General features: G+C 41.1%; 2 protein-coding genes across 2 annotated transcripts in view; one reads left to right on the top strand and one right to left on the bottom strand.

Annotated features, from left to right (window-relative positions):
- LOC311291359 (uncharacterized protein) overlaps window positions 1–13,271 on the bottom strand; it is a 796,365-nt gene that overhangs the window by 210,993 nt on the left and 572,101 nt on the right. The gene's annotated exons all lie outside the window — the stretch shown is intronic.
- The window catches only part of LOC311291423 (uncharacterized protein), a gene marked incomplete at its 5' end in the record, with an annotated part of 543,326 nt that overhangs the window by 54,564 nt on the left and 475,491 nt on the right, over window positions 1–13,271 (top strand). The gene's annotated exons all lie outside the window — the stretch shown is intronic.

Genomic DNA, 13,271 nt, shown 5'->3' with positions numbered 1-13,271 from the left:
AATTGAATATCGTGACAGCCCTAGTCTCCGGACAAGATGGCCGCCGCCGAGCCAGTGTCACCGTACAAGATGGCCGCCGCTGAGCCGGAGTCTGTTCCTGAGCCGGAGTCTGTTCGAGACTCAGACGTCAGCCGACGTCCGAGGGGTCGTCTGCTCCGCCCTGGTCGCCCGAGGGGTCCGCTCCGCCTTGGTCGTCTGCTCCGCCCTGGTCGTCCGAGGGGTCGCCTGCTCCGCCCTGGTCGCCTGCTCCGCCCTGGTCTCCCGTATTGCTGCGGTCTCCAGACCCTATTCCGTTTCATGGTCCAGGCCCACCTTTGCCATTCCCTGTGTGGGTCTGGCCCTCCATCCCTCCCCCGGGACCACCTCCGCTTCACCACCCTCCTGGACTTTTGTTTTCTGGGGAGTGTCTGGTAGCCACTCTTAAGGGGAGGGCTATGTAATGATTCAGGTCTGTGTTCCTCTGTCATGTCCCGTGTTCATCTGTTCCCCATTATGTTGATTAGTCTCCCCAGGTGTTTCAGATTGACCACGCCCCCTTGTTATCTTGTTTAGCTTGTTTGTCCTTGTATTTAAGCCCTGTGTTTGAGTTCAGTCTTTGTGAGTTCTTGTTTCATTGTTGAGTGCTGTTCCCGGTTGTCCTGTCCCGAGTCATGTTCCCAAAATCTATGTTTGTAAAGTCTAGAGTCTATTTAATAAATTACACTGCATTTGGATCCCGCTTTCTCCTTGTCTCCGCCGCAGCATCACATCATGTCAACAAATGGAAAAGTCAGCCGACTGTTTATTATCATGTTAATTATTGTGTCTTTTACCCCAAATACCATACTTTTACAGTTCTTCTAGACGTCTTTGCATCTCCCGTGGACATGCCGGAGAAAGAGAAACCCATCAAAATAAGTGTCCCATAGAGGAAAAACACACACACACACACACACACACACACACACACACACACACACACACACACTGTATATAGGCCTCCTCTGATGCTGATTGGATAGATCATTTTAACGTGTTCTTCCCGAACTGTGTTAAAAAACTTTAGTGTTTGTGACAATGGAAATTGTCCCTCATTTCAATTATATTTTGCAACTAATTTTGCTTGAATACTTGTTAATGCATTTTTTTTTTTTTTTTATGCTTCTTCTAATGGCACTGTTATACAGGTATAATAATAGTTTTTTACTCATTTACTGTTTAGATTGCATTTATGTCCGCATTCATGATCTTTCTCACAGAGCTATAATGTGTGTTATGGGTTAGCGATACAAAACATGGATTTTGAAAAGGGCTGGGCAATAAACTATATCACATTGAGATCAAGATTCTAACACTGAGCTCTGGTCATTTTGACTCTATATGAATTAATCTAACAGCCTATCACACAGTATAATCAACATGACAGCAGCCAGTCAGTGCATGTTGCTAATAAATCTGCATGTTCTGTGTGTCTCAGTATGAATGAGGGCACAGTTTTGTCTCCTACACAAACTCAAACAGGCATGAGGCTCTCTTTGTTTTCAGCATCTGCACACACACACACATGATACATTTGTATTAAATCATAAAACATAGAATCCAGAAATATATAAAAAACACACTTTAGGGAAAAATAAAAACATGTTGGGCCCTAAATTAAAAGGTAGCTTACTCTGTGGAGTTTAATTGTGAACAAACAAATTATGATGATATTTTTGGCCATATCGCCCAGCTCTATTTCTGAATCATGAACCATGTGTGTCCTAATACAAAACAAAAAGATTGGATAATAAATACAAACCTCAGGATGTCAGTCATTTACAATATCCAGCATCTTAAATAATAGTCCAGAAACAGGGAATATAAGAGATGCACTGTTGAAATGTCTATTTAAAGGTGAACTAAGTAACTTTTTTACCTTAACTGAACAGTTTCGGAGTCATTGGAATGGTTATATTACTTATTTCGGGTTGAATGGTGGTCGTTTCGCACCCCCCTGGTGCCCGTGAGCGGAAAATTCGCACTTGCAACTTTGAGCCGGCGGGCCGCCGGCCGCCGCGTCAGGAAGTATCGCGTGATATCAGGTCTCGCGATGTAAACACGGGATGTGATTGCTTTACGGCCAAAAGAAATCTGCTAAAATGCTGTCATTATTGCTCTCCCTCACGCTGTTCGAACCCGAATGAAGAAGACGTTTTAAAGAATGTCCCATCTGCTTTGATGTCGTTGATCTACTAGCCTCTGGTGTTTGAGAATCGCCAACGAGTTTTTACGACAGTGTTGTCAAATATCTATTCCGAAGCTGTGGGGGAGCTCTAGAGAGAAACCTGTGAGCAAAAAGCGAGAATACAGCGAAGAAATCCCGAAACTACTGAGCCTCGCTTTAAGAGGTTTTAAACAGGATTTAGAGATATATGTGGTATAGGCTACGTGCACAAGCGTCGTGACGAACTTCCGCTATTGTCAGAAGTCGGCATAACAGTTTCCGGTTTACGACTGTCTTCATCGGCATCCGCTATAAACGAACAAGATGAGTGCTGCTGTTGTACGAAACAAAGAGTTATAATGTGCGTGACACAGCTAAGTTTCTAAGAACTGTAGGTGGATCTAACGCCCGTTTCACACATACTCCGTGTGCAGTGTGTGTGTGTGGTGCAGGCGCTATAGTGCTTCACATATGATGCGTTTGCAGTGAATAACTGATTCACGGCTGTACCACAAACACTTCTGCAACTTTTATTTAAAAAAAAGTTTTGTCAGCATTGCGATTCTCTTTGTACACATATACTCTTTAATGGACGCATGCACGTTTAAACACAATTTAAACAACGTAGGCCTATTATTCCATGCATTACTTATATTAAATTGCTCAAGCAAGTGGTCAAATATTTAACTGTAAACTGACAAAAACAGCCGACTCTCATGCCTTTTCTTTTGCATTTAAATTTAAACGAATGAGACGAGTGTTGTTCATAATGTCGCCTTGCTGAAGTAAATTGTAGTTTTCCTTGCTTTACCCCGGTCTTCTAAAAGTAAAAAGATGACTGTGAAAAATAGTAGTATATAATTAAATGCATTTATGGTGAAATGAATAAATTTTCAGGTCAATCTTTGTTCATTTTGACCACACGAAACATGCGCTGTCACTTTAATTCAGCGTTTGCAGCACAGAAAAAATAGACTCTGTGCGGAAACGATCTCTGATCTCTACTACAATTTACTTCAACAAGGCGACATAATGAACAACACTCGTCTCATTCGTGGAGGTGGAAAAACAAGTTCTTTGTGACATGCAAGATTTATTTTATTAAAATTTAAATGCAAAAGAAAAGGCATGAGAGTCGGCTGTTTTTGTCAATTTACAGTTAAATATTTGACCACTTGCTTGAGCAATTTAATATAAGTAATGCATGGAATAATAGGCCTACGTTGTTTAAATTGTGTTTAAACGTGCATGCGTCCATTAAAGAGTATATGTGTACAAAGAGAATCGCAATGCTGACAAAACTTTTTTTTAAATAAAAGTTGTAGCATAACAGTTCTTAGAAACTTAGATGTGTCACGCACATTATAACTCTTTGTTTCGTACAACAGCAGCACTCATCTTGTTTGTTTATAGCGGATGCCGATGAAGACAGTCGTACACCGGAAACTGATATGCCGACTTCTGACAATAGCGGAAGTTCGTCACGACGCTTGTGCACGTAGCCTATAATGTCCCGCTCCAGTCAGAGCAGAGCCCGTCTACGGAGAGCCTTGGCACTTCCTATTAGCCCCATTGTATCGATCTTGGTTGCAGTTCCATTAGAATTCCACTGGAGGTGATCGCGAGCGAGTGCAGACTGAATGGGAGTCTATGGGGCTAAACGGCTAAATGTGTCTCTTTCACCCGATTCCCGTTGAGAAATCTCAGATTTTATTGTAGGCTTTGCAAGTTCAACATAGGTTATAGGTCGAAAGTTGAATGAACGAGTACTTATTTCTTTTCGATTTCTTACAGGTTGAGTTGTTGTTGCTCATAACACGCTAGCATTCTGCTAATGACGTCAGCATTCTGACGTCATTGACATTTTAAAAGACTTTTTAAACCAAATAAGTGACTCTAAAAAATATAACACCCAGCAATGTGTAATTTCTTTGCATCTCCTTTCGAATACAACATTCAAATTACTAGACAAAAAATGATATCCTGAGAAAAGTGGATTTTGAGGGTTTTTCGCCATAGACCTCCATTCATTCTGCACTCGCCTGCGAGCGCCCCCGCATGGACAGAGACGTGTTACTGCAGCCAGTCCAGAAACCGGAAGTAAGCAGAGAGTGCCAATTCTCTTCCTATTAGACATTCTCTGGTCAGAGCCATAAAGAGTTGCGACACTCCCATAGACCTCCGTTGTAAAAAATGGCGGCGCTTTTAACCGCCTACTTCCGGGATATGAAGATCGGATTAGTTCCAAACGCTAGCTGTGTCCCAATGTTGAAGGCTGCATCCTTCGAAGGACGCAGACTTCAAGGATGCAGCCTATGCGTCCTCTGAAGGACGCACCATGTAGCCTTCCTAGGATTTCCTAATTGTGCAACCAGGTGTTCCCGATCACCGCTCCTGGCGCCAAGCAACGGTGCGAGAGGACAGCTGCTATCCTGATCAAACAGCTATGGAGCCAGAATTGGCTATTGTCATTTTTATGTTTTATATTTTACTGGAGGTCATGGTGTGCCCCGGCGCTGCCGGATCATGTATTTTCGGTTTAGCCCTGTTTGAATACAAAACCCAATTTAATATAAAAAGTCCAGTATTTCTCGCGCTCGTCGTCTGCAGCTGTCACGGTTGCCAGGCGACAAGAACAATCCTTCGTAGGCTAGACCGGTCCGAACGCTTCAGATGCGCCCTTTGATATGGGACGCTGCTGTAGTTAGCAACAATTTGTTAATATTGTGACAATAAGCCTACATTTTGTTACTTTAATTTTCGGAACTGCATACTTAGTTAAGTATTCACCATAGACTGTAAAAAATAGGTATTCACTTACAAATGTGAAGTAACCTGAAGTACTTTTTTCCCTCACATCACAATGTGATTACATTACACTACACAAAAGTATATAATGTAACAACCAGATATTACTGTATATTGAAAATATACAGAAGTAAAATGCAACATAGCCTACGCAGTAATGCAGTAGTAGCCTAATATAAATGCAGTAGTTATTAAAAGTACTTTTTTCAGAAAGCCGTCGATTGAATCAGCCCTGCAAACCTGTTGGTAGACAACTTAGTGGATAGTGGAAATATGCACTTTAACACTCTGGAGACCATCCCAGATGATGTCCCACCAGCAGAGAGGCATTACCAGGGGCAGCCCATCCCGGTCCAGCAGCTCAGCTCAATAGAGTCTACATCAATTTTTTCTTATTTTATGTATTGTAAAATTAAATGTTTATGTTGATTTTGATATGTTTAACGTATTTTGTAAATAGTTGGAAAAAGTACTTTAATGTAGCCTAAAGAACAAATGATTTTCATTTACCAATTTTATTTGAAAAAATAAAAAGGTATAGAATTTGTTTCATGCAGAAAGTATTACTGTCATTACAAAAATAAACAATGTCCAGAACAATTCATTCTCTTTTATTTACACAATTAAAGTTGCATAAAAATAAATGTACATCATTTTTCTTTTAAAAAATAAAAGTGAAAAAAGTTAAACAAGAATATGTAGAAAATATATATATATTTTTCAATCATTCTCTCAAGAAGAGAAAACAGCCTGTCCATCCTCTTCCTTCTTTCCTGTGCACTCCTCGCCGCTGCCTCCCTCTGTAGTTGCATTTCTTCTCTGATCAAGTCCAAAAACTCGTCCTGTCTCGCCGCCTTTGTGCTGCTGCCCCTGGCTCCTCCTCACCGTGGGCACCCACTGCTGAACTCGGCCCTGGTGTGTCCTCAGGGATTGAGGCGATGAGGACAGGGGGGTTGGTGCAATGCCTCTGTCCCAACACCTCATCCATGAGGACAAACCAGGGCCAAGTTGCAGCAGTGGGTTTCCCACTCACACCCTCTCCTGTCCCAGGAGGACACTTGCAATCCTAAAGGCAGAGCAAATTAACCATGGCTTGTTAACAACAACAGGACAATACATTTCAGCAAAGATGTGTGTATTACTTTTCTTTAATATATATAGACCCATTTTTTCCTGAATTGTTCTAAAAAAGCAGAAAAGGGTACTTAACACAGAGGAGCAATCTTAAGTGCATTGTTAACACTGCAAAATATGACACATCAAGACATGCATACAAAATACTTAAGAAATCATATTTCCGTATACTAAAATTTGGTTAAAACCACATAGCTTGCATGACAGCACTACAAAAACACATAAAAGTGAAACCCCATTGCCTTATCTACTGCTTTTCTTATTGTTGTGGGCTTTATTGGGTGAGTGATATTTCTTATAATACACAAATATTACAAATAGGTCGTTAAACTAATAACGTTATTACCACAAGTTTTGCCTAAAACTACCTGATAAATGAAGCCACGCAATGGTGACAAAGGAGTTAAGAAGAAGTTTATAAGAAAATGTAACTCTGGTTTCGCTAGCTATTTGAGTAAATGAAAACATAATACTTAGGCTACATTTAAATGTGAATTTGCTGTCCACCACGGATCTCTAGTCTCGGCCGCCTTTAAAAATAAATAAATAAATGCTGTCGTCAACGGCGCGCAATGACTTATGGGGTAGAATCATAGACTGTAAAAAAAGATGGACGACGCCCCTTCGCTCTCTTCCATTGATGAGAACTGAAGCCGCCAGAGTCCCGATATGGCGCTGACATATTGGAACTTGAGTCTGCGCAGTAGCGATCTCGGGACCAGACCTGCGCAGTAGTGAGCAGGAAGTAAAGCCGCGAAATCAACGCTCCGCCCTCACTCTCGCAGAATGCACTCAGGGAGAGTGGATTCTGCACACTTTTTAAAAAATTTATTGCAGTACGACAAGAGGCTTGTTAAAATAAAGTAAATACAATCTCCTCAGTCCTCCGAAGATCCCGAAAAAAATGTCCGTTGGTGCTTCAGTGACTACTTCGCTCGAGAACCTGTCAATCACAGCTGTCAATCATGACGTTACACCACCGCATCACGTAACTAACTAAAAATCAACTTATTTTTGAAACAGACACTTGAACTTACATCAGAGTGATAAAAACGACAGCAAATGAAAGAAACCACCTTTGGAAAAAAGATATTTGAAGTGTAATTTAATTGTTTAGTTGGGCTCACGTCCCGTTGAATAACATGGGGAGGCGGGGCTTATGACCTATACTAGGACCAGTCACCGGGGGGCGATCGAGACGTTTTGGCTTCACTTTTCAGGGCTTGTGCGGCACGCTTGGGTAGAATAGGCCGCTAAGTGTCCGTTTATGTATCCTTCTTTTCACGGGGAAACGAAGGGTGCATTTGGCGTCGCTTTTGAATCAGGGAAGCCTTCGTCGCGGCGCGATGACGCAACCGGCCTTTGAACACGGCCTTCGAAGTTTGGAGAATTGAATTGGGACAGCCTTCATCGAGCCACGGTGACGCAATCGGCCTTCAAATGCGACCTTCCAAGGATGCAGCCTTTGAATTGGGACGTCCTTCGTCGCGCCGCGGTGACGCAATCGGCCTTCAAATACGGCCATCCGGCCTTCAAATACGGCCTTCGAAGGACGCAGCCTTCACTTTGGGACACCATTCACTTACATTGCTGCGCGTCGAGTTGTTCCAGAGGTAAATTGCTGAAATATCGACCTCTTTTGAATTGTCAACTGTCTATATTGTATCAGAGGCCCTTTGCGAATTGCGATGCTTATACTGGTCTTCATTTGTATATGCACGGCGTAATTATTTATATTTTATGTTGGTTGTTTCAACCAATTTTCAAGCACTGCCTGCTAGTTAGCTAGCGCGACTTCGTCAGCTGTGACAGTAAGAGCTCGGTAATGAATCGCTGCCACCTTTATAGCGACTTAATTCATTTTAATCTTAATCTTAATTAAATTTTTTGGGATATACTAACTTTTCATTATGTTTTGTTGTCTTGAGTGAAGCAGCTTGTGTGAACAATGCTGGACATCTAGGATTGTTATGGCCATTACCAGACCTGTCTGTTTCATGGATCACCTGCCCCTGGTTTTTGTTTTTCTTGTTCACACACACTCACACAAGCACACATTTTTTGTTGTCTGTCATTGTTTAATAAAACGTATTTTATTTGAAAACCTTCATTTGTATCAGCCATGCTTAATTGATGTCTCAACTCTCAATAGCTGTAACATAAGTTACAAGTGTTTTGTTAGTGAATTGCTTAAGTTACTTGGATTGAGTTACAGCTACCCTTACTCTTAGCCTACTCTGTACACTAACCCAGAGCCATAGAGGAAAATCTTCACTCTGCACTTACCTGTAGACCCAAACATAAAAGCGTAAATTCGTTTTTAATCTGTTATAGTTTTGATAATATGTGTATGGCTTAATCTTAAAATTACATTCTTAGTCTTAACATGATCATGTTTCACGTTGTGGTCCTGGGGGTGGCCACTTTCATCAGAAGAAGTGAGCTAGCTTCTAGTGAATTCTGAACGGACCGCCACCGCAGACCTCTTTGCGTGATCAAAGCTAGGCTAATGGCTGAATCGGAATTTATAAGCAAAATCATGGGAATCAATAGCCTAATACAGCCCAGTTGTGCTAAAATAAATATCATGAGACGTCCATCATCAGATGAATGATAATGGAAAAGTTAAGTTAGAGCCGCTAAAGCCAGTGCTACTACCCATGCGAACATGAACACTAGCTTTTCCCTCCAAAAATATAGTCTAAAACTTATCTCCAAATGCAAAACTGACATTAACAAAATGCAATAATGCAATAACAGCTGAAAAAGTACTTGGGTGTGTGTTTTATTTTATATTTACCGTTCAATAATACAATCGCTGCTGTCTGTCCCATAGAAGAACATGACAGCCAGCGTATGTTTTGGAACTATTGGGGCTTACATGAACCACGTGACAGCCATAGCGGCGACATCAAAGAGTGTCGCAACTCTTTCTCTCTATGGCTCTGGCTCCAGTGCAGTAGGTGTCGGTGTGCAACTGTTCAGCTGTTCCAAACCCTCCTGTAAAACACACGAAGAAGAGGAAAATGACACTACAACACCTGTTGACACCTAAACCTGTTGCTCACTAATAACACTCGCGGCCATTTATGTGTTTAATTCACAATCCATCGAGACCAGCAAGAGATAAGCGTTACTGAGTTTAAATTTTTTATAAATTATCTTCTTAGTGGACAAGACTGCAAGTAAGTTTAATACATTCTCCATTACAGTCATTTGTAATTATTAGGAACTTCATATTGTATATTAAGTGTGATTTGAATTTGAAGTTACAGAAGGCTGTTCTTCTGCTACTCCGAACAGACGAAGAATCTGTCAGAAATTACAATCTTTTGAAGTTAAAACACAAAAAGTTTTATTGAGAAAAGGTTATTGAAAACAAATATGTTTTTGAAAGTTTTCTCCCATTTTCTCTTCAGTTTGGCTGTTGATTTTGTGATGTGAAATCTAAAGTATTTTTGAAGCAGACATTTACAGTAGACAGAGATGAAGCCTAACGTCAGTGAACGACAATCTGCTGTTATTACACTGAATATTTCAGCTCATATATAGCAATTATGATTAGTAGTTATACAGTATATTATAATTCAGGTTACTTTTACTCAAACGCTTTTTTAAGGATAATTTGAATTAAATCAACAATAATTGTGAACTTGAAGTGATTAAATGACAAACGATTCAACAATTAATAAAGATTGGGTAAATATGATTGTAAAATTATATTGTACTGTAATAGAGAATATAACAAATTGGGTTCAGTTTTCCCAGCACAGTGTAAATTTCTGTTCCCCAATGAATTCATATTTAGAGTCAGTTAAACTCATTAATCAATCAGAAATGATTAAGACCATTCAGTTATTTTACATGACAATATATTTGTCTGTAACTCACTTTATTTTATACATTGTTTTTGCTGTTGCTGTTGTTGATGATAACTCAGCATTCTTCATTATTGTCTTAAATAAGATGTTCTTCATCTGTGTAAAATGGTGTCATTTCCAGGTGATGCTGAAGGATTGAGTGTTTCCAGAAAGCAGTGCTGATCAGTTTTCAGTGTCAGTTTAGCTGCAGTATGTCAGAGGAAAGAGGAAAGGACTCTCTCTCTCAGACGAGTCTCTCAGAGAAACACAGGTAAGACTGCGTCTGTTTTCACACTATCAGTTTAAACTCGACTGGACTTTGTGTTTCCCTGTCAATAACAAAACTTTAAGCATTGTGTTGTGTTCTCTTATTACGTTGCTAATTGATGAATGTCCACTAGATGGAGATTTTGTTCTAGATATGAAAGTAGGAAGGTGGAGAGGAAGAGGTTGTTGTGCTTATGGAGAATGAAAAGTAAAGAGACCTGTTCGCTACTCGGTGTGCTCTCATTTATTTTGATGTGATTACACAACAAATTGGTGACGAGGATGGCAGTTCATCTTCCTCCTACATACTTACAATGTCCTGGTGAGCCTGCAGTTCCGTTTGGGAGATGGACGCAAATGTTTGAGAACTACTTGTTGGCGATTCATGCTGAGGGAGATGACTGGCCTGATACTCGTAAGCGTGCTACACTGCTTCACTGCCTGGGCACAGAAGCACAGAGAATTTTCTACACTCTTCCTAATACCGGTACAACCTATGCATCTGCTCTTACGGCTCTCAGAACGCAATTTGTACCGAAAGTTAATGTCATTGCTGAGCGACATAAATTTCGTCAAAGGGAGCAAAGGCATGACGAAAATATACTTCAGTATGTAGCCGCGCTTTGTGATATGGTGTCAAAGAAGATGAAATGCTAAGAGATCAAATTGTGGAGAAAGTGCACAGCAGTCGAATTTGTGAACGCTGTGGTGTGCCACTCTGGACGAAGACAGGACATCAGATAAATCGAAGTCCCTGAACTGACTGTTTTGTACATGATTAACACATTTGCTGCTGCAAACAAAATTGTGTGTGACATTGAAATGGGCACATTTTCTGGTACTACGATGCAAGAACTAATTGTTGATACTGGATCATCCGTATCTTTGCTTCCAGAGCATATATATAAGCAATACTTCTCTGAACTACCCTTGGAACAGTCAGATGTGCGTCTTGTCACATCTTCAAAAGATGACCTTCCAGTGCTGGGATGTATTAAGACGTCTGCGCGACATGGTGAACATTCAGTACCTGCCACATTCTATATTGTGAAAAGTGGAAACGCACTTATGGGCATGGATTTAATATATTCCTTGAACTTGTGCAAAAACTGATGTCTACTATTCTCAGGGGTGTTACAGGCGTCCGGTGTTATCTGGATGACATAATTGTGTTTGGTGACTCTGTTACTAGACATGATGCTCACCTAAAAATAGTGCTGCACAAACTACAAGAAGCAGGTCTGCATCTAAAAGAAATGTACATTTCGCCAGGAGAAGCTCACATTTCTGGGACATACCATCTCCAAAGAGGGACTGATGCCAGATCACAGCCACTTGGAAGCAATATGTAATGCTCCACCACCTTCGGATGCGCCCACACTAAGATAATTTCCAGGCCTCACCGCTTGGTATGCTAAATTCATTCCTAACTACGCAGCTACGCAGCCTATGAGAGATGTCTTTAGAGGATATTCAAATTTTGCATGGACTAATGAAGCACATAAATGTTTCCAGGAAGTAAAAGAACTGATTGCACAGAGCTCTGCATTGGCTTTATTTGATCCTGCTTTGCCCACAATTGTTACAATAGATGCCTCAGACTACGGCATAGGTGGCATCCTGATAAGTCAGAAAGGACCGTGGCTTTCGCATCCAGAACCTTGACATCGGCAGAAAGGAAATATTCTGTTGTTGAAAAAGAAGGCCTTGCTTGTGTTTGGGTCATTGAGCATTGGAGAACATACCTGTGGGGCAAACACTTCAAATTAAGATCAGATCACCAAGCCCTAACTACCCTTTTGACTACTAAAGGTATGGGACGAGCTGGACTGAGAGTAGCACGATGGTCTGCCAGACTGCTCTACTTTAACTATACTATGCAGTACAGACAAGGGGTTGACAACCAGGTAGCGGATTGCCTTTTGCGTCTTCCATTGCCAAATTAAATTAATTCTGACTTTGATTCTGAACCCGAAACTGTTGCTGCTATCACTACACTCCTGTCAGCTGTTCCTGTGGCCGAGTTTGCTTCTGAAAGCTCCTCATGTCCTGAGCTTGCCCAAACTTCGCCAATACATCGAGTATGGCTGGCCCGCTACACCCAAAGCCCTACATCCTGACATGTCCAGGTACTTTCCAATACGAGATGAACTGTCTATTTTGGACTTGTATATGCTAAGAGGACCACACAGGCTGATTGTGCCACTTAGTTTACGTTCACGTTTGGTCACCCTCGCTCGCTCATGATGGCCATCAAGGCATTGTGAGAACCAAGCAACGGCTTAGGGAGCTATACTGGTGGCCTAAGATGGATTCACAGGTACAGTCCACAATTGCAACCTGCGTCACCTGCCAACTCAATGATAAAACTGCTAGAACCACACATGCACCACTTACCCCAGTTGACTATCCAGTAGCTCCGTGGCAGAAACTGGGCATCGACGTGGTGGGTCCTTTCGACATTGGTCCTGTTAGTTGTAGATACACTATCACATTGATTGACTACCATTCAAAATGGCCAGAGGTAGCTTTTGCACCTCATGTGACTGCATCTACCATTAATTGTTGTCTGAGGTCAGTGTACAGCCAAAAAGGGAATCCTCTGGAGATTGTTACTGACAATGGGCCTCAGTTCCTGTCAACGGAGTTCTAATTATTCTACAAGAAAGAGATGTAAAGCACATCCGTACTTCTATATATCACCCGGAAGGAAATGGAGCTATATATATATAGAGAGAGAATGAGTGAGTGAGTGAGTGAGTGAGTGAGATAGATATATATATATATATATATATATATTATATATATATATAGAGAGAGAGAGAGATCTATCTATCTGTCTCTCTATCTCTCTATCTATCTCTCTCTCTCTCTCTATATATATATATATATACAGTGAGGAAAATAAGTATTTTAACACCCTTCTATTTTGCAAGTTCTCCCACTTGGAAATCATGGAGGGGTCTGAAATTGTCATCGTAGGTGCATGTCCACTGTGAGAGACATAATCTAAAAAA

Source organism: Rutilus rutilus, assembly GCF_951802725.1.
Source record: "Rutilus rutilus genome assembly, chromosome: 6".
In the NCBI taxonomy this organism is placed as follows: domain Eukaryota; kingdom Metazoa; phylum Chordata; class Actinopteri; order Cypriniformes; family Leuciscidae; genus Rutilus; species Rutilus rutilus.
This window is presented reverse-complemented; position numbering and strand designations above follow the sequence as displayed.